Source organism: Rissa tridactyla, chromosome 5, assembly GCF_028500815.1.
Source record: "Rissa tridactyla isolate bRisTri1 chromosome 5, bRisTri1.patW.cur.20221130, whole genome shotgun sequence".
Taxonomy (NCBI): domain Eukaryota; kingdom Metazoa; phylum Chordata; class Aves; order Charadriiformes; family Laridae; genus Rissa; species Rissa tridactyla.
In genome coordinates this window covers 80,390,540-80,413,776 of record NC_071470.1, presented here as the reverse complement: position 1 = coordinate 80,413,776, position 23,237 = coordinate 80,390,540, and the positions used below count along the sequence as shown (strand labels likewise).

Here is a 23,237-nt window from a genome sequence, read left to right as displayed (position 1 = left end):
GAGACGACTCCACATGCTTTCATGCAGGCAGCAATGTGCTGGACAACAGCGGGAACGTATTATTAAATATTTCTTTTATCTTCACTTACAATAGCCACAAATTTAACCAGTCCTCAAATATTTTCCATTAAAGCATTGCAGCCACAAAGGTTCCAAGCCTCGGAGAATAAAGGGGTTTTAGGTGATTATGGCTCTACAGTCACTTTTATCTAGCCCAAGCAATTTTATCCACAAAACCTTGACGAAAATACCCAGTCACAAGCCACAGCACCAGATGAAACGTACACAACCATCTGTGCTGCTCTGTTTCCTGCTAGGCCTCTGAGATATTATAGGTTTGGCCGTTGACCTTTCATTACAATTTAAATTTTGTTTGAGGATGTTAGAAATATTTCAGCTTCTGAGTGGTCGCCTGTGATTGGAGAGACTGCAGCCAGTGAGCTGGGTGGTCCTTTCTAGTTAGAGGCCTTTCTGGGCTGTCAGGAACTGACTATGCTAATCTGTCACTGATCCCAAACGTGCTGGAGTAGCCATATTATTTCATTACTGCAACTTATAGCACAGTGTGGAGGGATCTCCTTTCTGTATTGGACTGTCACTGACCCTGGAGCCTGCCAGGAAAGAAATATTTGCATGATTTTTTTAATTATCTTGGCACTACTTCATGCAATGCAATGCTTTACATGTATGCAGGAGGCATTGTTCTTCCTTCCCTCTGAAAGTTCTGCAAAGAATGGAAGAGCAGCCTGCATGCAGAGATGTGAAGAAATCACACAGAGTGCTGTGTCCAGATCCCTTCAGACAGGGAAATGGATGGATTCATATCCATTAGCATACGGATATTCTATTTATAAATTCTTACTAATCTACCTGGTTATGGCTAGAGCAGTGACTCTAAACTGCCTTGTGGGTAACTCAAGGGGATTTGCGAGAGGGAGTTCTGGTCCAGGAACCACTGCGTAGCTGATGAACGGTCTTGGACGAACCACTTTCCTCTCCACATAACTGTTTTTGTTTGCCAAGTACAGAGTTATTTAAGGGTAGGAAGCTGTACGTTAAAAGTCCTTATTATTATTAAAGGATACTCTACTTTTCACACTCCACTACACAGCAGGAAGGTTTAAAAATGTGCTGCTGTAATCAGTTAAAACCAGTGTTTTATTGGGCAAAGCTCGTTCTACCTGTCACCAAGTCATCTTCTGTAACCGTGGCCAAACTTTAAAAGAATTAACGTTTTCTAGGCAGCTACATACATGCCTGGAGGGATGCATGAATTGGCTTAGCGTGTTAGAGTCTGACAGCAATGACACCGCAAAAGTTTGGTAGCTGTATACACCTCTCTAAGTCCTTACTTGGGCGTTCGGGGACTACATGCAGTAATGCATACAGCTTCAACTCACTCCATCAAACGCCTGTGAAGTCAGGAGGAAGCTCCTGACTATCTGAATAATCCTTTTCGTGGGAGTCAGATACACGCAACATACAGTTGTGCCTGAATCTGGACCACATTCAGGTTAGTATGAGATGACACCTTACAGAGAAGCCGAGTTATGCTGAAGATGGCTGACATCGCTGTCAGAATACCGCCTGACTCGCTCATTTGGTCAGTTAATTCCCAGACTGAAACTTCAATCACAACGCCTAATAAACCACGCCACTCACTCAACTGCATTTCAAAGTGCATAGCAAAAGAACGTTGCCTGTTCTAGATAAAAACTGGGCCGTAGCCTGCAATCCATAAATCCCTTTGTCCCATCCTGAAGGCAGCATGCAGCACCAGAACATGGCAACATTTTGGAGTCTACGAAATGATCTTTACCACAGATATGGCAGATGAGATACTATAGAGCAAACATCACCGGACTTGTGGCTGCTACACTGAAAGGACACTTGGTAGCTAGCCCAGCTGTGCTGCCAGGATCGCTGAACGGGACTGAAGATGTAGCAAGTTTGAAGGTCTTTGTCTGCTTGTCCTGCCGTACATTAACTCAGCCCAAATACTGGAAAGCACAAGTTTGCGGCCTTACAGATACAAACCAAGGTTATAGGAATAAACAATCAGTAATCACAGGCACGGCAGAAAGCCAACAAGCTGAAGTGATGTTGTTGACCTACCCAGCACGCTGCCTTCTCTCCGTCTGAGGAGAGCCAAGGCAGGCAAATGAGTGCTAAAAATATTTACACTCCTCCACGAAAGAAGTACTGACCTTCTCATGTAGAAAAAAATGCCTACGTAGCTATTTGAACTTCCCTTAATTGGTTCTATAGTTTAAAAAAATCCTTTTGCCTGAATGTAGCTATCAAACAGAATCGAACAAGTTGAAACTTGCTTTTACCAAAGCAAATGGATGATCACCACTGAGGTGCGGCGGCAGCAAGACAAGCTCAATGACAACTGTTGTATCTGCACCGCTGCATCCAGACCTGCATTCCGGTTTGGATCTTCACTCTAACACAGTGCGCCGGAACACTGTGTTGTCTAGGGACAGAAGCAAACAAATATCAAAAGAAATCCCAAAATTAGACCAGGAACAACAACACGTGGATGAAGAGCAGGATGTTCGGAATGGTAGACTATATTTGTAGGAACGTTTGCGACGAGAGCTGGTTCAAAACTATGCCACAGGATCCCTCTGAGAGGTTACTCATTTTCCCTGAAAATGAAATTTCTCACAGGTGGGTATTTATTTCTGCCGGATGAACTGGGCCCGGCTCCAGCCTTAGGAATGCCATTTCAGGGGCTCTCAACTGGAGGCTTCCTCCTGAAGGCTCCAGATGTCCCAAAAGCCAAGCAAAGCCAGAAGCAAGCTAGCAGGTGAGCTTAAAAGATCTGCCCTGAGACAGATCTGGGCAGCTCCAGAACCCACAGGGACCAGCATCTGGTGAGAAGACTGGGAAACAAAGTTAGATAAAGAAATGCCATGCTTAAATGTTTCCGACATCTTTTATTGTGGGATTCTAGGCAATAACTTTTTTTAAATTTTTTTACTTTTTTTCCCTTAAATTAAAAAATTACCAAATTAGTTGAAGAATTTAATTTGGAAATCCACTTACGGGACGTGACTTTGACTAATGCTATTCACTGTTCTCAATTCTCACCTTAAACCTCTAAAGCATGTTATGTTCCTGTTCTCAAATCTCCTGTTTTCTTAAATTGAAATGTCTATCTTTCCTACTCTTCTTAGCCCTCACATACAGTTTTCAAAAAGCATCATTCCAAATCTCGCGTATTTTTGTGAACTGGGAATAAAATACTCTGTTGTTTTGCAAGATTAATAGCTATCATGTTGTTGAGTAAAATGGAAACATCCAATACAAAGATCTCAGCTTTTTTTGCTAATTAGGGGACTTTCCATCTTTACCTCGATAAACAGAGCTGCTAATCCGCCTTTCCTCTTCCAAGGCAGAGAAATGTTTCAACAAACCAGGAAAAAAAATGCATGAATGTTAGAACCAATAAGTATTACTAGTAGCCACAAAAATACTGCAAAATGTTCAAAGCTAAGGAAGGTTTGGGAGTGTTATCTCCACGTGATGTTTTGTTTCGCAATGTTCCATTTTTTATAATTTGTATTTCCTTCTGTTTCCAGCAGCTCTGCTCTCCCATGGAAAATCTGGAGTTACCAGGTAAAGCAGATTCAGTACCAGCTTATTACTAAATTGTGACATACCAGCTCTTTGCTTTCCAAACTTAGCTTCTAGCAAGGGTTTAAATATGAAACCAAGTATCTTGAAATTCACCGAAAGAGCTTTCCGACACAAAACCTCTTTCTTGTGTATCTCTATCCACCAACAGCATTTTTATAGTAGTTTGAAATTACATTTTAACACCCCTGGCAAACAAAAAAATAGGCTTTCAGGGAGTGAAGAGAGGTTGCTTTGACTCTGGCACCATCTACTGAAAAGCGAATAAAAGCGCTTGGGCTACAAGACCAAGAAAAGATGTGTTAATCAAGGAAATACGCCCTAATTTCTTCTTGCAGTGTGAATATTTCTACTTTCTCATCACCAAGAGGGCTTTAACTTACATCCTTGAAAAATATTTTCTTAGCTTCTCATTACTGTTGACATTCATCAGAGTGCAATGATATAATGTAATAGGATCTTTCCAGTCTGTAAGATAACTAGTACAAATAAACAAAAAGTTGCTTGCACTGACTTTGCAAGCAATTCTTCACCACACAGACGCTGAGGAGGAACAAGCCATTTCAGGGTAACTGCCAGGAATGTTCTTAGCTGTGCAAAATCCATTAAAATATGAATGCAAAAAAAACCTCACACGAAGGCTTAGTTTAGGAAAACAGTTTTCTTGTTCTTGCCTTTCTAAATATCTCATTCTCCCTTTCTACGTTCTCCATGCTTTTAACAAGCAAACCATAAATGATAAGGAGCTGTATTTTGTGATTATCATTTATGTTCAAAATGTTTCTAAGTAAAAACTTAACAAATGGCAGATTTTTACCTGGTTTTTATGGTTACCGAAAAGTACCAAAGTTGAGTTTCATAAATTTTTGCCACTAGTGAAAACAGAGTATTCAAACAGAGAACAAAATTTGTACATACAACAATACAACAACATTTTCAAAATACTAAAGAAAAATCCTGAAAATTACTCCTAAACATTTTCAAAGTATAAGAGTTAAGGGGAAAATAAGTAATGTTTTGCCTCTGACTGAATATAGATACAGAACTTGCTGTATATGGAGCGGGTGTATGTTCCCATGTAAATGGGAACAATCAACTACAATCAAAATGCATAAGGACAACTAGGGCTTGCAGCAAATTCAGAAGATGAAGACAGAGGTTAGTAAGTAAAAAACGCTACGGAATAATAAGAATTGGTCGCCTGTACCTCTGAGCAATGAAATGAAGACAAGGAATATTGTCTTAAGCCTGCTGGACATTCAGAAGAACAGAGCCGTCATGCTCGCAGGGTCTGCTGATGAACGCTCGGCTTCAGTGTAATGTAAGATTTATGGCGTTTTGCCTGAAGTGGGTAATTGAATAATCCCTCTAAAAAAGCAATAATTTTTCCATGAAGTTCATAAAGCTAATATACTCCAAAGCTCCAAGCAGCAAAAAAGAAACAGCTAAGCATCTACCTGTGGAAATCATCGAACGTAATTCATAATGCACAAGCATCACTTCACAGAAGTTTGTTATTACAACGTTTTACAGGAAAGAACAAATAAATTATTTTAAAATAGTGTCTACACACACATATCATGATTGGTTGAATGAACCCGATCTCAAATCACTTTATATCACAGTAACGCCATTGAATCACTGAATACTAGTCTAACTTTTTACGGTCTAAAATCAGATTGAAACGCAAAGATAGCCTGACTCAAAATCTGTTTATTTTTGTTAGTCTTTCAAGACGTACTGGCAGTATTTCCAACTGCTGGCAAATGAGAGAACGAGTTCCACATGTCCTACTTAGGCTCTTGATATCAATGGGAATACGGGTAAAAGGAAAGAAAATCCATATTGATTGGTGCTGTGTTTGGGGTTTATAGACCTTATCCTATAAAATGCATGTGAGACTTGGACAATGAGCCAGACAGCAAGCACTGTACCATCTAGTAATCACTGTGAACCGATGGAGGCCATAATTCAGCCTACGCTCCAGAGTGGAAATCACCAGTATGAAGATCCCGACAGACCGCAGAAGCAAGCAAGCTATCCTCTTCTACTGCGCTGTGCTTTTCTACTTTTTCATACCTAGACCGGATCAAAGGGGCATACAATAATGACCGTATTCTCTAGGGCTGGATTTGTAAGGGTACAAAGGTGTAGGTTAGACTAACAGGCCAAAGATATGTCACTTAATTAGTTTATGCAAAAAGAAACTGAAAGAAGATTTAAAAGCAGAACTGGGACAAAATGTAGCAACCATCAATTCTGCCTCAGATGATAATAATGTTAATAAAGAAATCTGAGCTCATAGTTGTCTCTCAAAACAACACAAAGCAAGATGCAATTTCCTCAAATCTAATACTATCAAATCTATCAAAATTCTCAAGCTTATGTACTTACTTAAGTATGACCTGCAACTGTTACCATACCCCTAGACATTCTTATCAGGAGAAAGCACTAAACAGATTTTTTTTTGAGGAGAAGAAGAGAAAATACCAAGGGCTGAGAGTGTCACTAAGAATGCTGTATAGAGGAAAGGTGAAAATCGTACTGCTGCAGTAGCCTGGGGGCTCTTCTTAAGATCCTGAAAAACGGTCCCAACCAGCAGAACCATTTCACTGCAGCCCAGAATCTCCAGTAAGAGTCATTTTCGAAGACATCTTACGGGCTGCAACAGCACCTTGATGTCTGATAATCAGGCTGATCCTGAGATCAAATTAAATCAAAAATTCTCAACACATAAATGATACCTGCCCGCAATGTTGAGCTGAGAATCCGGCCTCACGATGAGAGTCAGCGTTTTAAGAATGGTTGGAGGAAGTACTATTACTACTATAATCATCCAGTAAGGAGAATCAATTACAAGCACGTTTTACTCGACGGAATGAGCAGTTATTTTATGTAAACATGCAGTGGACATTGGTGATGAAGGTGCATTTTTGTGCATCTGAAATGACTGACTTGTGCACCTATTGTGCCTGGTTTGGGGCCTGCTCCACTAAGGATACTGATGTCAACGTGGCTGACCTCCTAGCCACACATGGCCAGAATAATTCTGGGGGAAGGGAAGTTCACTGCGAAACTTTCAAAAGACTTCAACTAAAACCGTTAAGGATTACGCTCTTTTTTCTAAAAGTGCCCTTTAAGATACAGATAGACTAGAACGAACCATTTCTAACCTGTCAGAATGCCAGCTCGCCGCTCCATGGAGAATGTGCACTGACATGGAGAGGTCAGACCCTCTTGAGGACCCGTGCCATGATCTTCTTAATATTGAGTCCTATAACAAAGGCAGAGAAATATTTCAATCTTCAATTTCAACAGAAATTCTGAACTCTGAATTACCTGCATTTTCTCCAAAGCCCCTAGGTAATGTTACACGTCAGAAATGCGAAATTCTTAACTCTAATCCAATCGTGCCCATAACCGTTCCAAATACGGTTCCAAGTATCATATCCAACTGTTTGGCTGGAGGCTTCCAAATCCATAAACATCAGTATAGGACAAATTCAATCCTGGTGTTAGTGGATGCAACTTGGCAAAAGCCAATGCAGCCGCGAAAGATCTGACAGGTAAGAATTTCTCAGATAATTGGAAGCTACACATGAATGTATGGCACATGCTATCTAAACCTAGTTAGTGCCAAAGGAACAAAGGTACAGTGTTTCTCCCGTAAAGCATCCATTAATTTATTTTGAATTAGCAGATACAGAAAACATTAACAAAACCAGATTCCATAAAAGACTGTTTAAAGTGTAATTTGGAACAACTGAATAAAACCAGAAAAGCAATAAACAGCAAAAAAGCTCAAGGAAAAAGTCCATTCGCAGGAAATCAGCTTACATACTTCAGCTTTCTAAATTAATTGTCCTCTTGTTTGTGGCCTCATACACTTCAGACATCCCCACATGGCCATACACATAATGGACATTGCACAATGGCCAGAAAGCCAAAGGATTTAAGCTGTACTGGAAAGAAATAAACCAAATCCAAAGAGGAGGACCAATGCTCTTCCACTAACCCTACTGACTTAAACCCAAAAGCAGTGGCTCAAGCCTCCTCCTCAGTGGGTCTGTGTAATACACAGAGAGACACCATCTCTTGAACCGGGTCATTGTGTCTCTCACAATTTCCATACCTTCTCTGGGTCTCATTGTCTGAAAACACTTTCTGGAGCCTCATGTAGACTCAGCTCCTCGGTGGATGTAAACTAGTAAGTCCTGGAGTAGAGTCAATGGCTCCACACCTAGCCACAACAGATCAGAACTTGGCCTTCAGTTTTTCACATAGCTTTTCAATCTTTGTTTTTCACCTGGCCATGACAACAAAATGGCTTTTTTGCTGGGGCGTACAACTTACACTTCCAATATTACCCTCAGCGGACTACACAGTTGAGAAAATTGTGATTCCTTTTTCATTAACTAAATGATTCTCAGGCTGGATTGCAGTGATACAATACATTTCAGACATTCTTCTTCTCTGAATTAATGCCCATGGGACTATTAATGTAGTACTTTTGACATAAGAGATCTTTTTTGATTGTGCACTTCATGTTGCATAGCTTCACTAGAAACACCAATGGAAACATCAGAATTCTCTATTCATATTTTTAACTTTCACTTTGAACCATCTGGTAATCTCAGCCAGGTATGAAGTAAATTACAGGCCTCCAATAAATTTTCAGGACACTGTCTGCTACTAAGACTAGATAAAAACCACATTTTTAAAATATGATATAGACATTTAAAATTTGAAAACGATGTCATCACAACATATACAGTAAGATAATGGAAGAAGGAGAGCAAATTTTTGGTGCTGATGTGTACTTAGAAAGAAAGAATGATACTTCCATCCTACAGTCAGTTTTAGCATGACACTACCTTGAGATTTCTGTGCGAAGAAAAAGGCCAGATGGGACATATTGGTCCAATGCCTCTTAGGGAGTGAACGTGTTTGTTTTGGCTCCTGTTAAGAGTAGATTAATGGTATGAGAATGGCTACAGTAAACATGGGAGTTGTTGGCTGAAGCAAAGTTACTCAATCTCGAGAGCAGGCAAGCAGTGTGGGCTGCCAGTGAAGCAGTCCTTAGTGTAAAACACTTTTGTAATTTTATTGGTTTAAGAATTTAGAGTTCTCACCCGTGTTAGTTAGTCTGAAACACGGTAAACAGTGATTCATGTTTCCATACAAAGTCTGTTGTATTTTCTCACTCAGTGGAAGAATTGCTTGGATAAAGTATTGCGCCACACTCCTCCCGGCTGGCAGGGAGCTAGGCCTGACTGAACGATCAATATTTGCAATGCCAAATTTGCGTTCTTCATTAAGCAACCAAAAAGCATGCTTTGGTGTACAGTTGAGGAGTTTGCGGTAACACAGTACCTTATGCAGTAAGTTCTGTTCCAGATAGCATGGCAGATACTAGCAGAAAAAAATGGGGAGGGGAAGTCCATGCCCTGCAAGCAAATCACAGTGGGGCCCATACAATAAAAGAGGATGGAAGTTTGGAATGGCTCAAATATTTGGAGGGGAGAGGAGGCGGACTGAAAACTGGGAGTAATGTGAGATAGCAAATCTTGCCAAAATATTTATGTGTCTCTGACCTAGGCAGGTTAGATCTTCAGATGAGAATCTGTTTGTAACAGGGGCAGCTAATAAAAAGTAAAATTTATGGCTTTCTCATCGTAAACGCTGCCCCAGATGTTCAACCACAAAGTACATAGGTTAACCACCTAACCAAATGCAAGGAAGAACATCAATAAAACAACATCAGGGTATCCTTTTACCCGTAAAGGCAGAATATTTGACTAAAGAGCAAACAGTATATGGTATCTCAAGTGACTCCTTAAAACTCTTGCCATAAAATTATTGAAGATGTTAATACAAGAATTGCAATATGAAGACCAAAGACCATATTTTTCATTCTCCTTCTTTACAAGGGGAGAAACAGAGCCGTTCTCAAAACCTGGAAAGGACTGATACTTGTCCCCGACAGGTTATGAGAAGTTCATATAATAAGATAAAACCCCTAGAGCATGAAACATAGAATCATACTGGCCTTTTATTTGATCAGATGTCATTTCACATGGACTTTGATCTATACTCCAGCAATAATCTACTTTCTGAATTTCTGCGCAAAGAACAACATTGCAATTACTGTGTCTGTGACCCCACTGTGACACACCACAAAATACTCTACCGCAATCCTTCCTTTAAGCCATCAGCTGCTTTTGAGGTGGGCACTGCTGTATTATGTATAAATCTGATCAATCACCGCGCACCCTTCATATTCTACAGGCAGGAGCACCTAGAGCTGTAACTACTGAAATGCAAGATTTCCCTTGTTGTTTGCTGAGTAAGTCCAAAAAGCCTCAGTCTTAGCTGAAAATGCCTGTTGTCAGTTGTAAATAAGCTTTCTACTATTATTCATAAATTTTAGGGCTAGACGCACGATTATGCTAATCCTCTTGACAAAACAGCAATAAACTTGCAACCAGTAAAGGCGAATGGTCTCTGCAAATGATGGAAGACTGGAAGAGATTTGTGAATGTTTATGTGGACCAAACATTCCACCTTTTTTAGTATTTGCCAGCAGATAGTTTTCTGTTTGTCTTTTTCACTGTTGAGGCTTAGGACATCTTCATTACATTCTAAGCAAAATTCACCCTTCCCTGCCATTGCTTATTATACACGTCAAAGCATTTTTGCTATTGAATTTTCAGAAATCGTTGATGATACACAGGTTGAATACACCTTGCCTCTAGTCAATTTGTGAGGACACCATATGGCTGGTTCTCCTAAATTGTCTTCGTGCCTTTAGCTGACAACGTAATAAAAATGAAAGGTCTCTCCACATGAGAGACCTCAAGAGTGTATCTGTGGGGCAAACAGCTTTGGAAGCACATGCATGTTACATTTTTTGGTTCTGCTTTGCAAAGGAGACAAACAAAAGTCCTTGCCATGTGCTGAATAGCTAGAAATAAGCAGACTGAAAATGATTAGAAGAATTGTCTAAAATTTCTCAAAGCCAAGTTAGAAGATCAAATGATTTAGAAGGCCGGGCAAGGTGCAGGGTGGAATGGAAATAATTATTTATTCAACTTTGGTTTCTTGGTTTGACTTTTTATATGAACACAGCACAATTACCTATTCTAATCAGCTATTTGCATCTCAACTACTTTTTCCCATCCGTACCCGATGATGGGGTATGACAGGGCTCAGGTTTTGAGCGCCAGCCCAGTGTTTCTGGTTAGCCAGGGCTTGGTTTCAGGAACTCAACTTTCAAGGTCTACACGTACATGGATGCAAGATGTGTTAATGTAGTTTCTGGATTTCAAGCATGGATTATGCACTCTCTTTGTAGACATACATAACTGATGAGTATCATTTCTATGAAGTTATTGCACCGGAGTAAGGGACACTTGGAAAGTGTAAAATACTCCGTATTCTTTTAGACCACCTTTGCATCTAATGCCAAGTGCAGTTTTAATGTCACTTTCTAGAAAGTTTCTTTCTTTTAATCATCTATGCCCCAGCATAGTAAGGGTTGTTATAGTTTCCAAATTACGTGTGGATGATTTTAATTTTATTGTCACAGTATAATTTTTAATGAAAAGAAAAAAAATCACATAATTGTTTGAAATAATTACATTCTGCAGCTTGTGTGGCAGTGACGGGAGGCCCTGTCTTTTCCACTGTTTCTGACATTACATTCCAGGATTATTTTATCAACATTTCAGTCGCTAACATTCAGCCCTATGAGTGTTCACATGCACGATGTATCCTTCATCGGTTGCATCTCACAGCGCTCTTGTTACCCATAAAAAGGCATGCCAAAAATTTAGGACTGGAAGCCTGATTAATTGCTTCATCCCTGCTGCTTTCCTACTATCTACTGCTGCTCAACACATGAGAAAATCATCTCTGGCCAGACCAAAGGTCCAGCTAACTGAGTAGCAGATGCTTCAGAAAACAAGGTATGTAGAGATTTATTGTTCCCTTGAGATACCCTCCCAAGTCCTGGAGTTGAGTCACTCAGGAACCGCCTGATGGCATCTACTCAGGTGCCTCTTTTCTCTTATTGGAACAAGCAGATTCAAGGTGGAATTTATCTTTCTGTGACACAATGCTGAGATTTGTGAAGTCTGTCAATCTTCATGCAACTTCTTCTTCATTAAGTTCGTTAGCCTGACATGCATTATATGCTCCCGCCTGGCGACCAGTTCTGTTTCCACACATGAAACTGATCAGTTGTGGGATTTGGGGTAGGACAGTTTTTCTGTTTCCTCTCATACCTAGTAGTGGTATGGTGCTTCACTTTAACAGGTTTCAGCTAGAACCTCAGCATTCTGCAGCAACATAAATAGTAGCAACGCTGCACATTGCGTTTCTTAATCAGTGAAAACAACCGCTAACATGGAACTTGGGCCCTTACTTCTCCACAGTCAGCACCTGCATCTTCTTCCATTGCTCTTCTCCACCTTGCCAGTACTTCCTTTTCCCCTATTTCTGCTGGTGTTGGAGGTAGAGAGATCACCAAAAGCTAAATTTTCCCAGGTAAAAGAGGTTTTCTGGGATTTTGGTACGAGATCTTTGCTTCTGGAATAAAGTCATTTTACTATCATTATCCCTTTACAAAAGAGAGGCTAGGACAAAGGGGATTTATAGACAGCTAAAGCCTACAAAGAAGCTGAGAAGAGCCTACCTTGCGTTAAGGGTTATACAGTAGGAACCCAGTACTCCACCACACCGGATTTACTCATAAAATGCTTTTTTCATTTAGTTACAGTTTCAGCCTCTCCTTTAAACACCACTACTGTGCCTGTCTTCAATAGCCCGTGTTTCTGGATCAAAACTTACTTTTCTTCCTTTAAGTATATTGCTCTTTATTATGTCATTTATAACAACAGAGCTGTTAGGGTAACGTAAATTTAGTCCAAATTTCACTTCCTTTCACATTCCATTTTTGCTGAAATGAAGTAGATGAGAAAAATACAGAAACTTCAATGGGAATAATCTTGTGCAGATGGAGGAAACCCAGATGCACTTAGTAGAGCAGCTCTTTGTCAGTCAAAGGAGTCCAAAGGACAGATGTGTTGTTTGTTAATCATTCAGAAAACCCTTGCGATTAGGAACTCCTAGATCTCGAAAAGGCCAGCCAACTAAAAAAGATACGCTGTGCTCCAGCACTCATAGTACTCCATTTGGGAGAATAAGAGGATTCCGTGGCCAGAAGTAAGTAAGAACAATGTAAATAAGGTTATTATACATAAAAATCAGAGTGCATGCCCTGGAGGATGGGGAGATTTCACTTCTATAAATCAACTAGGAAGATCTGGCAAAGTTCATTGTCCAACTGGCTTACAAATTTAACAAGACGACTAGTGCAAACATTTCTTTAGGAGGCTTAAGGAAAAACAGAGGTAGATTCAAGCCAATGAACGAAAACACTACGAAAAGCAAGTGAATGCCATTAGTAAAGAACCTGAAAGCAATACACTGTGATCCCCAGAGTATCCCCCAACTGTACAGAGAATAAGGGTGGAGGAAAAGCAGAGAGTATCCAATGAGAGCTAACATAAATAAAAGTGTAAAGTCATATGGAATATAAAAAGAGTTCAGCATGTACTGAATTTTTGCACGGGTGAATATAAATGCCTCCATTTTATATAATTCATGTGATACCCTAGGATTTGTAAGTGCTGTTGCATTTAATCAATATCATAATTAAAAAAAAAAAATTATTAATAATTATTTGTCTTACTTAGGACATGGTCCAAAGCCAGGGACTGCTGTTGCTAAACAAACAAATACAAAGTATACAGCTGCCGCCCCCAGATATGGACAAACAGATAACACTACCAAAAAAGAGAAACTAAGATTAGTCAACAGTATGATCGATCCTTTCAGCACATCATCTGCATACTTGCTTTCAAGTATGCAGATAGAAAAGTAGAAATATGAGAGGCTGAAGAACAATTTCGAAGTTACTTTGCTTACCCTAAACATGAAAGACAACTTAGAAGAAAGCACAAGATGGTTGTCTGGAAATCTGTGTAACAGGGGAAGATGCTCTCAAGAGGAAATCAGTTTGGCAGAAGTAGCAGAGCAGTGATAGCACAGGGTGGCTCATACGGTAACTGCAGCAGAGGAGAGGAACTGAGCGGTTGAGCCGAGTTGATGGTAAAGCATGCAAGAATGGAAGCTAACAGCGAATGACAGAGATTTCAGCCTGGACTAAAGAAGACACCTGAATGTCTTTGTTGAGAGATAATCCAAAGTTAAGATGTAGAAGGGAAAGAGGAGGAAAGCAGAGGCACAAACCCCCCCCAGAAAAGGAGGAGGGAACTGTAGAGGATCTACTCGTAAGATGTGCTGAGGGAATAAATAAGGAGGTTGAAGAGAAATCGGGAGAAGACAGAGGCACAACAGCCAGACCAGACATGATGTCAAGCAGACAACTGCAGTCGGATGGGTCAAAGGGGATGAGCAGGGACACTCATCAGAGACACCGCTAACTCTGGAGAGAGCTTTAGTCATGCTGAGTTATGAGGCAGCTGCAACAGCCACTAACAAAGACTTGGCTCAAGTACGACCATATTTAAGTATTGAGACTCACTGGAACAGAATGGTACTGCACAGGAAAATCATCTCTTTTTCTTAGGCGTAAGGACCAAGTACCAAACAGCTTTACGGTTCCTCTGTGGGAGAACACAGCAATTGAAATTACATGTGAACGGTAGGACCCCGGTTTGCAAAAAAACATGAGTCTGAAAAAAAATCTCCGTACACAGTTTAGTAAATTTTTTCACTCCAGCTATGCACCGAGGCCCGGAAATAAACAGGTGAACACACCACTGACTGTGCCATAGGTAAATCCACGAGCAAGCCAGGCATCGTTTTCTTCTACCATTTTCTACAGATCATAGTTAACTATTTACCACAGTTTTGGTTTGTCACGTTTACTCTTCATGTCATGGCCTAAAATATTTCCTTAGTCTCTTAATCAGTCTACCTCCTTACTGGTTGCTGCCCCTCCTTCTAGAAATTTCTGTACCTATCTCGTTTGTAAAAACAATGTAAGAGTAACAGAAAAAATATATAACATAATAAAAAAAAACAGTATCAGAAAAAAAAACCAACACTTGGGAAGTTTCCTCCTCTCTAAAAATACTACAATGAGAATAAGCTCACTGTCGCGTGTTACTGTAACGAGAATGCCCATCGTAGCACTGCATCTCAGGGATAAAATCAGCTCTACAGGTCTGATCCACCACAATTTGCAGTTGCAGCCATTTATTACATCAAATCCATCCATATATGAAGAGCTTAGAAAGATGTCACAACATTTTATAAGTAGCAATACTAATGTTATCTTATTATGTATGCTAAATATCCTGGATGATTATATATTCAGTACATTATTTTCTTGTTGTGATTCCTTAGGATGAGCAAGATAAAACTTTCACTGTCTGGTATGTTCCACTGCTCTATACTTCTCATCTTCCTATCTCAGTTATGTTGAGCTAAGAGTTACTGAACAATGAGTAGGGAGATAAAGAAATTCAAATTCTGTTGTTTTCTACCCACAAAGGAAACAATCAAGAAAAAAATCCCACTTCCACATCAAACAACTTCACCCACGCTAGTTTCAAGGGCAGTTTTGTCACTTAACAGCAGTAGTGTTAGCATATCCATGCATGTTCATGAAAAACCTACTCTTTTTTTTATTGTCAATTTTTCCATACACAGTTGAGGGAACTTTCAGATGTGCTGGGTACTTCTGCCCTGAAAATCAGGCTTTTAAAAAGAGCTTTGGGTTTCCAAACAGATAAAACTAAAACTCAACTTAAAGTGCTTATTATCACTCACGAGGTCATGGCTGAAGGAAAAGCTACTTCCCAGATCCCCTCCAGTTTCCTGTCTTCTCATAACTATATTATGCAGCAAAAGAAGGCCCCTAACAGTCATGGCATGAAAAAAACAGCAAACACAGGAAGATCATAGACATACTCAGCCTATGCAACAGAGCTGTTCAGAGTTGGTGGTTTTCCTTTGCAAGAGCTTGTGCAAACATTCTGTTCAATTTCGTATCTGTGGGAGTTTGCATCCCCCACATCTAATTTTCAGATACAAACTCACACAAACCCTTATTCTCACAATAAACATCCCCAGTTACATCTCATCTAAATTTTCCATGGTGATGAGTTTAATAAAAGCCGGATTTAGCACCGTTATTTGGACAAGACTTGTTAAAAGGTTTCTGATAACAAAATCCTTTTTTTCATCTGCACTGAGGGGCACAGTGCCTTATGACACTTCATATTACAATAGCTCTAAAAAAAGATAACTTGAAGATTAGCTTTAGTGATTCCAGCATATAAACCCAATCTTTTGCAAGGCAGAAAAAAAACCTGTTTACACTGATGCCTTCTATGCGTTGCACCAAATGAACAGGTATGGTAAAATACAACACAATGTTCAAAAAGGTTTTGTTTCCATGCGCAAAATCTAGGTTCTGGCCAATATACATCAAAACAAATTTATCTGCAATATCTACCCATTGGTTTACCAATGTTTTGCCATGTTTTATGCCATGTTTTACCGTTTGTCTTACAGGAGTAGATATTCTTGAAACACTTGAATGAAGGCAAAGGTTATAGGTTCTAACGTTCAGTTTTCAAATAATTATAACTGTACTGAAGCTTGGGGTTCAGCATTTTTACTTGTTAACAACATGCTATCTCACTTGCGATCCAACCAAAGCAATGAATTAGCAAAGTGATCTGAGAACTATGAGTAGCTTGTTCTTTCAAAATTATCCTCAGTATGGCGCAGTGCAGGAAAAAAAAAAAGACGAAAAGTTTTCTATTGTTAGTATGAAACTGAAAGGTCCTTTTCCCTTGTTACAAGTGCTTTAGAGGAGCTTATTTACGAAAGTATGCGCATCACAGAAAGCAGCGTTTCATGACAAGTGCCACTGCTAAAGACTTGGTTTACTCACATTTGAACAATGTGTTCTCTCTGAAGCTACAGCTCCTAGCTTTTCAGCCTTCTAAGTACAGTAGGAAAAACTATACTGTGTTTCTTTGATAGAGAGTTTGATCAAGTCCAGAGACTTTGATACTGGAGCTGTGCTTCCTTGCTGAAGTTTGCATTGCCTTAGGCTGACTTGGAAGGCCATCTGGAAATTACAACTGATTAATTAGCTGTGAGCCTATGATGTGAAGAGGGCAGATGGAAGAAAGCAGTACTTCATCGCTCCCTGCCCTGCAAGAGCTACCAGCCCAATACCTGATCCATGTCAAGGTCCCAGTCTCTTTCCAGGAAGATTTAGAAAGATTCAGATAAGTCTGCCACAGTAATTGTCTTTCCTCAGGTGCTTTTTCTCCCAGCTCTGCTCACTGGAGATACCAATGCTGACAAAGACGATGTCCAAAAACCACAACAGAAGGGAGCTGACAACAGACTGTTTTCAGCAGAAGTCCTGCCTCGCAACCCACAGCACTTAGGCAAAACCAGCTTGGTTTCACATTTGTCACTCCTAGATGTATTCCCAAATGGAAAAGCTGTGGTATTATAAACCTAAATTTTGTCTAATAGAAAAAAGGCATTTGAGAATCCTCCTGGCCCCTGTAGGTACATACCAGATTCTCCTGCACCATCACACGTACTTCCATATTTACTGCTCATGATTTTCTGGCCAGAGATATGGAAGCCCTTTACCAATGTCGTGGTGTTGCAAGTATCATAACATAAGTACTAAGAAGCAGTATTAGACTGGGAAGGAGGGGAAAGCTATTCAGCTTTATGTCCCCACTGAGCTTTCCACTTGCCCTCTCTCCATACACTCGAAGTGGGAAAGACAAGGTGAAATGAATATCAAGTTATTCTTCCATATTTCTGAGAACAAAGACTTCCTCTCTAATGCTTTGGATTGCTATCTTTGTGGTCAGCTTGAGTTTACGAAGACAAGAGAGCTAGCTGATCCCTTTGGCCTAACAACTGCGTGAATAATGTTAATAAAATAATACCAGAAAGACTGGAGGATTAAAAAAAAATTAAAAAATCACTCTGGTTTTCATTCTCTGGTTTAGGAAGTGAGAAGGCCTGAAGACTAACAGAGCACACAATAGAAATGGTAAAGATACTGTTGGTCTTGATAAAGTGATTACAGTTTGGAACTCCAGTCATGAACCAGCACCCCATTAAACCAGGCCTTACGCAATCACAGAGCAATATCTGACACAAGCACTACAGCAAAGTGAGAGAGGCAGAGACTATTTACTCCATTTCGAGTTATAGCTTGAGCGTGAACTAAAGTAATCGAGCAGTTCTTCATTTCTTACTAGACGCCATACAAGACTGCCACAGATATTCCAGTGAAGGAAGTGGAAGTTGGCTTACAAAGCACATTTATGCAAAAAGCAAATTATTCTGTCATTCTCTCCTTACTATTTTGTCAGCTACTTTTACTTGAAAATTAAGACAGATAAGCAAAGAGGTATCACCTTTGATTAAGGTGCTTTTTCTGCACAAACAGTTATCATAGCATACCAGCTTAAATTTAAGTCTCACTTCTTTCAAATATATATGTATGAGCACCACTGAAAACCGCACTTTCACAAGATTTCCAAGAAACCTGGCTGTAACTAAAATTTAAGATGAATTTAAGATCAACAACATCAAATGCTTGCCGGAAGATGGCTGGTAAGCGAGGGATGCAGAATTATAGCACATCTGCAATTAATGTTGGGACAGAATTTAAGACAGAATTTCTTCAATAAACACACTTACAAATATTTCATTGTACTTGGATTAAAATTATATTTTGGTCCAGCTTAAAATATCAGTATGTGCTCATCAAATCCCTTTTCTCTCTTTAAATTACTCAAGAGCCCATGTTTTGACACCCTAAACTCCTGACTAGAGACACAAAAACACTACCTGATGTCCACTCCAAATAAACCGAAATCTGAAAACAGAGCCAACCTCTGCCTGTTTTACTCTGTCATACGTGCTGATATCAGCCTTGCCGTTTTCAACTTGTCAAACAGCCCCCTGAGTAGCTGTTTTAAACCAAATTGTAAATATTCCAGGAGCAGCCCGAAGGAAAGAAAAACCAATACATCTAGTTTGCAAAACCTTGCCAGCTCTTCACTATTTTCCAAGTGGGTAAGCCTGAAGATCTTTATTTTTTTCCCAGCAGGATAAATGACATAAGGACTCAAATGTGAGTCCATACATTAAAGCACTTCAGCTCTTTGCTTGTCCCTAACAAGGTGAGAAGTTCAAGGCCCCTGATATTAGCTAACAGTAATATACATGCATGTATAATCTTGTTTACATTTCCCTCCTGTTCTTCTTTCCTCTTCTTCCTTCTCTAAACCATTTCAGTGCCCATGTCTTGACATATTGAACTCCGCAGGTTAGGCTGCTTTTGATTTGTGAGGAGACTTACAATAGTTAATTACAGAGCACGGTCTTCTGTGACTCAAACATTTTGCATTTATAGGCTCTTGATATAGTCCAGAGCAAGAGGCTAACCCATATTTAATTTGTCCAACACGTTTCTGGTTAAAGTTCCATCAAATGGGTGACTGGAATCCCTCCGATTCAGCTGGAAAAGTCACTTTGAAGGAGGCGTTTATTAGCAACATTTGCCTCAGTCACAACAGGAGGCCCCGAGGGCCTGGGGAAAATCAGTGGTTGCTTATAATCGTCAAAACCAGCTATTCCCCGTAGGATAAAGTGTCAATAATAGGTTAGATATTAGTATTTGGAATTGATTTTACAGCGGGTATAAAATTAAATAAAATGAGGCCGTTTCTTTAGGCAGCAAAGGTCTGTGCTTTGAAATGCCCTGTAGCCTGACCCCCGCAGCCCCAGCCCCGGGGAGGCTGCAGCAGGGCTGGCCCCCCAGCCAGCGCCCCACAGCTGCTCCGCATCCAGCGTGATTAACATAGCTGAAGGCCCACAGCACTTAGCACAATTAAATCAACAGGCTGTAGCTCATTCCTCCAGCGTGACAGGAAAAAAGGCGCAAAACCCAGATGCCTTTGCTTTCTTCTATCTTTATGTTTGCTGGAGCGATTTTGGTGAGTGTTTAATCCTCTCTGCGGCCCAACGTTCACACGGAAATTTAATGTGCATGTGGTTTTGACTGAAAAAGTCCCGAGCCGGAATATCATTAGCTCACAAGCTTTTCAAGTGATACATTCAGTAGTTAATTCTGAGGGGTTTCAACATTAAAATGAGAAACATTTTCAGCAGTGTTATGAAGGAATGTGTTGGGCAGCCTGTAACTACAAATATTTCTCTTTTCTTGCAAATGGACGCCCTGAGAGAACACCTCTACAGAGACAGCCACAAACTTTAGCAGAACGGAACTGTCAGACCACTTCATCTCGAGGAAAAGATATTCTGCAATCTTTTACGTTATGTTACTCTTGAGGTCTTTCACAGCATTTTACTCTCTGTACTGTCCTGAATGAGGAGACAGCTTAGTTAAGAGAATCCTGCCATATTACTATAGTAAATTGATAAAGTTATTCTTTGCAGAACAGACCAAAGACCATCCTTAAAAGTCTGTGGAACACGAATGACCTTACTGAATAGCTGGATTAAACAAAAATGTGAATACATTCTCTCTCTTTAGCATCCCAGCCAGGCGTGGTAACCCAAAGTGCCTCTTGTTCAAGCCAACAATTATTATCCTTTCCTGGTTATTTCACTGTCCCTAGAAAATTTAATGGATCCTGTTCTCAAAAGCATTAATGTTGAAATGTTTCATGGAACTTAAGCTCCTCATTGACAAACACCTCTAAAATTTAGCCTAAGCTTAAGTCCTGAAATGCTATAGGCACTTAGGAGCCGAAGTCTCGGTGAAACCCTGATACTCACAACTCCTTTCTGAAAACAGACTAGCTCATAAATCACTGAACATTTTGTCCAGAAAAAGAGCTACATTTTTTCCGCGTTCCCATCAGGTACAAATCCACTAGTCCAACTGGACTTATTCCCAGCAATATCAGGTCTAAATTTCACCAACTCTATGTAAAACCTTGAACGTATAAAACTTATTTTCAATCCTGTCTTTTTCTTTTGAGGTAGTTGTGTGGATTTTCTTTTTTTTAATTTTATCTCCCATCTTTATTCCCTTCTCTTTTTGCCTCCTTTATACTCTCCTTTTACATTCCTCTACTTTGTCAGCGTTTCTAACTCCATTCGGTGCTTCTTCATTACCCCTTTTTCGTAAGACTTCAAAAAATAATTTTCAAGCATGCTAAAATGAGGAAAGTAAGGCTGAGTCTCATGATGAACACAGTATTTTGAAAGAAATCAGACTGTATCTAGAAAAGGTTGCAGGTGACTTTTTTTTTCTTTCAAAAAAAAAGGTTTCCTGTTTTACCAGTCTCAAAAGGCCCCCTGGCTCTGAAGACGGAGACCATAGTGCTCTTGATGGAGAAGGTATAAAGTGCATGGCCTTAGTGAAGAATATATATAAGATCATCAAATATTTGTTCTGTCCACACCAAAATGTAATAGCCACAAAATTTCTTCTAAACCAGTCACTGCATTGCCTTTTTCTCAAGGGAATCAAAGAAACATACGCATACAGGAGGTGTTTAAATAGATGTTAACAGAATATCAGGGTTACTGATAGGGGCCTGTGAGCGCCACATGCCAGTGTGATGTTCTTGATGTTTGACAGCCCTGCATCAGCCCATCACCCAGCTTTGTCCTCAGCTCTCACACAGGAGGTGGTTGGATCCAACCAAGAGTGGAGGAAAGCTGAGAACTATTTTTCGTCTTTATTTGAGAGTCCCAGCGATAAGAATGCTAATACAAAGTCTTTGTCATCCATCACTACTTCACAGACCTTGATGTGGCCTTTCTTCATGCACTGTGCTTGCGTAAGGAACAAGTGTGTCCTGTACTTTCTCCGCTTCTGAGTTGCAAACCAATTGTTAAATCCTTGTGGCAAATGTGTTCTTATTCATTAGTGGGGACTGTTCTCAGTCTGTTGACACCTTATGTAGATCTTATATTCACCCTCCTCTTCCCTAAGCTGTCATTGGACTATGAATCTCAGAGCTGGGGGGACCCTGGTAAGTTTTTTTCACAAACTTTGAGAAAACAGTGCTGTCGTAAATACACAGCTGACTCCAGTGCTACAATGCTCAGCTGGGATGAGAGCTGGAAGTAAAAAATAGTTAGTTTCACAATTATGATGCAAGTATCCTTCTCCTACCGTACACAGAAAGCAACAAAAATTTGTCCCAACTTGCTCCCTCGCTCTCCATTATCAGCACATGTCCTCTACATCACAGAAAAAGAGACAGCCCTTATGGGACCACGATTTGATTTGCATCATCACATAACCAATACATTAAATAGTTATTGGAGATTATTTTTGCCGTGTCCTTGGTGCAGTGCTTTCTGAGGAAGCGTGCACAAAACACACATCTGGTCTATTAAGCTATGGAAACGTTGTGTGAACCATATGGTAAGGATTGATGAAAAAAGAGACCAGTGAAATCTTCAAACCGAAATACCTTTGCCAGAGTTGGGGGTCTGATTCTGGTAATAGCCAGTACCAAGCTGGGATAATGTAATTAAAAATGTGTGACGTTACACGGGTCCAAACCTAGCGGGAGATTCCAGTCTGAAACCTAACAGTCCACATGAAAGGCTGAACTTCATTAGGTGAAGCTTCTAACAATCATATGACACTTCTAAAAAAATAACTTACCAATACAACCCATCACAGTGGGAAACTGTGTAAGTTTCCATGTCTCTCTTTTAAAAGAGGAACAATTTAAACAGATTTTGCCACTCCTAGGAAACAAGGCTGCTAGGTTTCTACCTGGGATTAGGATGTCTGACTAACAAATCTTTGAAAAAACCTTTTATTTTCATAAATATCTTTGAAGTATTGCTTTGTAGTCCATTTCACACTTAAGTATCTCTAAATATGACACAAATCATTTTTAAAGTAAGTTACTAATCTAGCTAGTTATATTAAAATAGCTTGCAGTATTTTGGCTGTTTGGATTTGTGCTGAAGGAGATAAACCAGTAACAACTTCTGATTATATAAAATCAGTGTCTTAGGATGGCTTCAAAACTGTTATTTTAGATCATCAATGCCAAGACTAAGGCAGACCTTTTCAAGTTTTCAGTTTGATTTCATATATATGATTATTTTACTTTTATTTTTTTAAATAGGAGCAGGTAGCAGTGCTGGGTTCTGGTATTAATTACAGATGGAAACAGAAAACCTGAACTAAACCTGGTAGCATTTTAAGAATCCAGCCATTGTGAATTCATCTGGAATTCATTGGGCTACCCCTGGCTGTAATGAATTCATGCTGTATTAGTAGTAACATCACATGTACACTAATAGACGTTCTACTGAGATCAGTATTATTTAATTGACTCAAAGGATTAGTTTAAGATCAATTTTCTTTTAACTATATTTTTAACATAGCTTCCTACTGAAGCACGGCTTCCCACAAGACAAAAAGAAGACATCAGAAGAAAAACATGCATAAGAAAACACACAGAATCTGACATTTTTTTGTCCTTAGGAAAGACAGA

General features: G+C 39.8%; 1 long non-coding RNA gene across 1 annotated transcript in view; it reads right to left on the bottom strand.

Moving 5' to 3' along the window:
* Positions 1–6,825: 6,825 nt before the first annotated feature.
* LOC128910386 (uncharacterized) overlaps positions 6,826–23,237 on the bottom strand; it is a 28,762-nt gene continuing 12,350 nt past the window's right edge. Inside the window, exon 3 of the long non-coding RNA XR_008466697.1 lies at positions 6,826–6,919. This is a non-coding gene — a long non-coding RNA (uncharacterized LOC128910386). The remainder of the gene's footprint in view (positions 6,920–23,237) is intronic.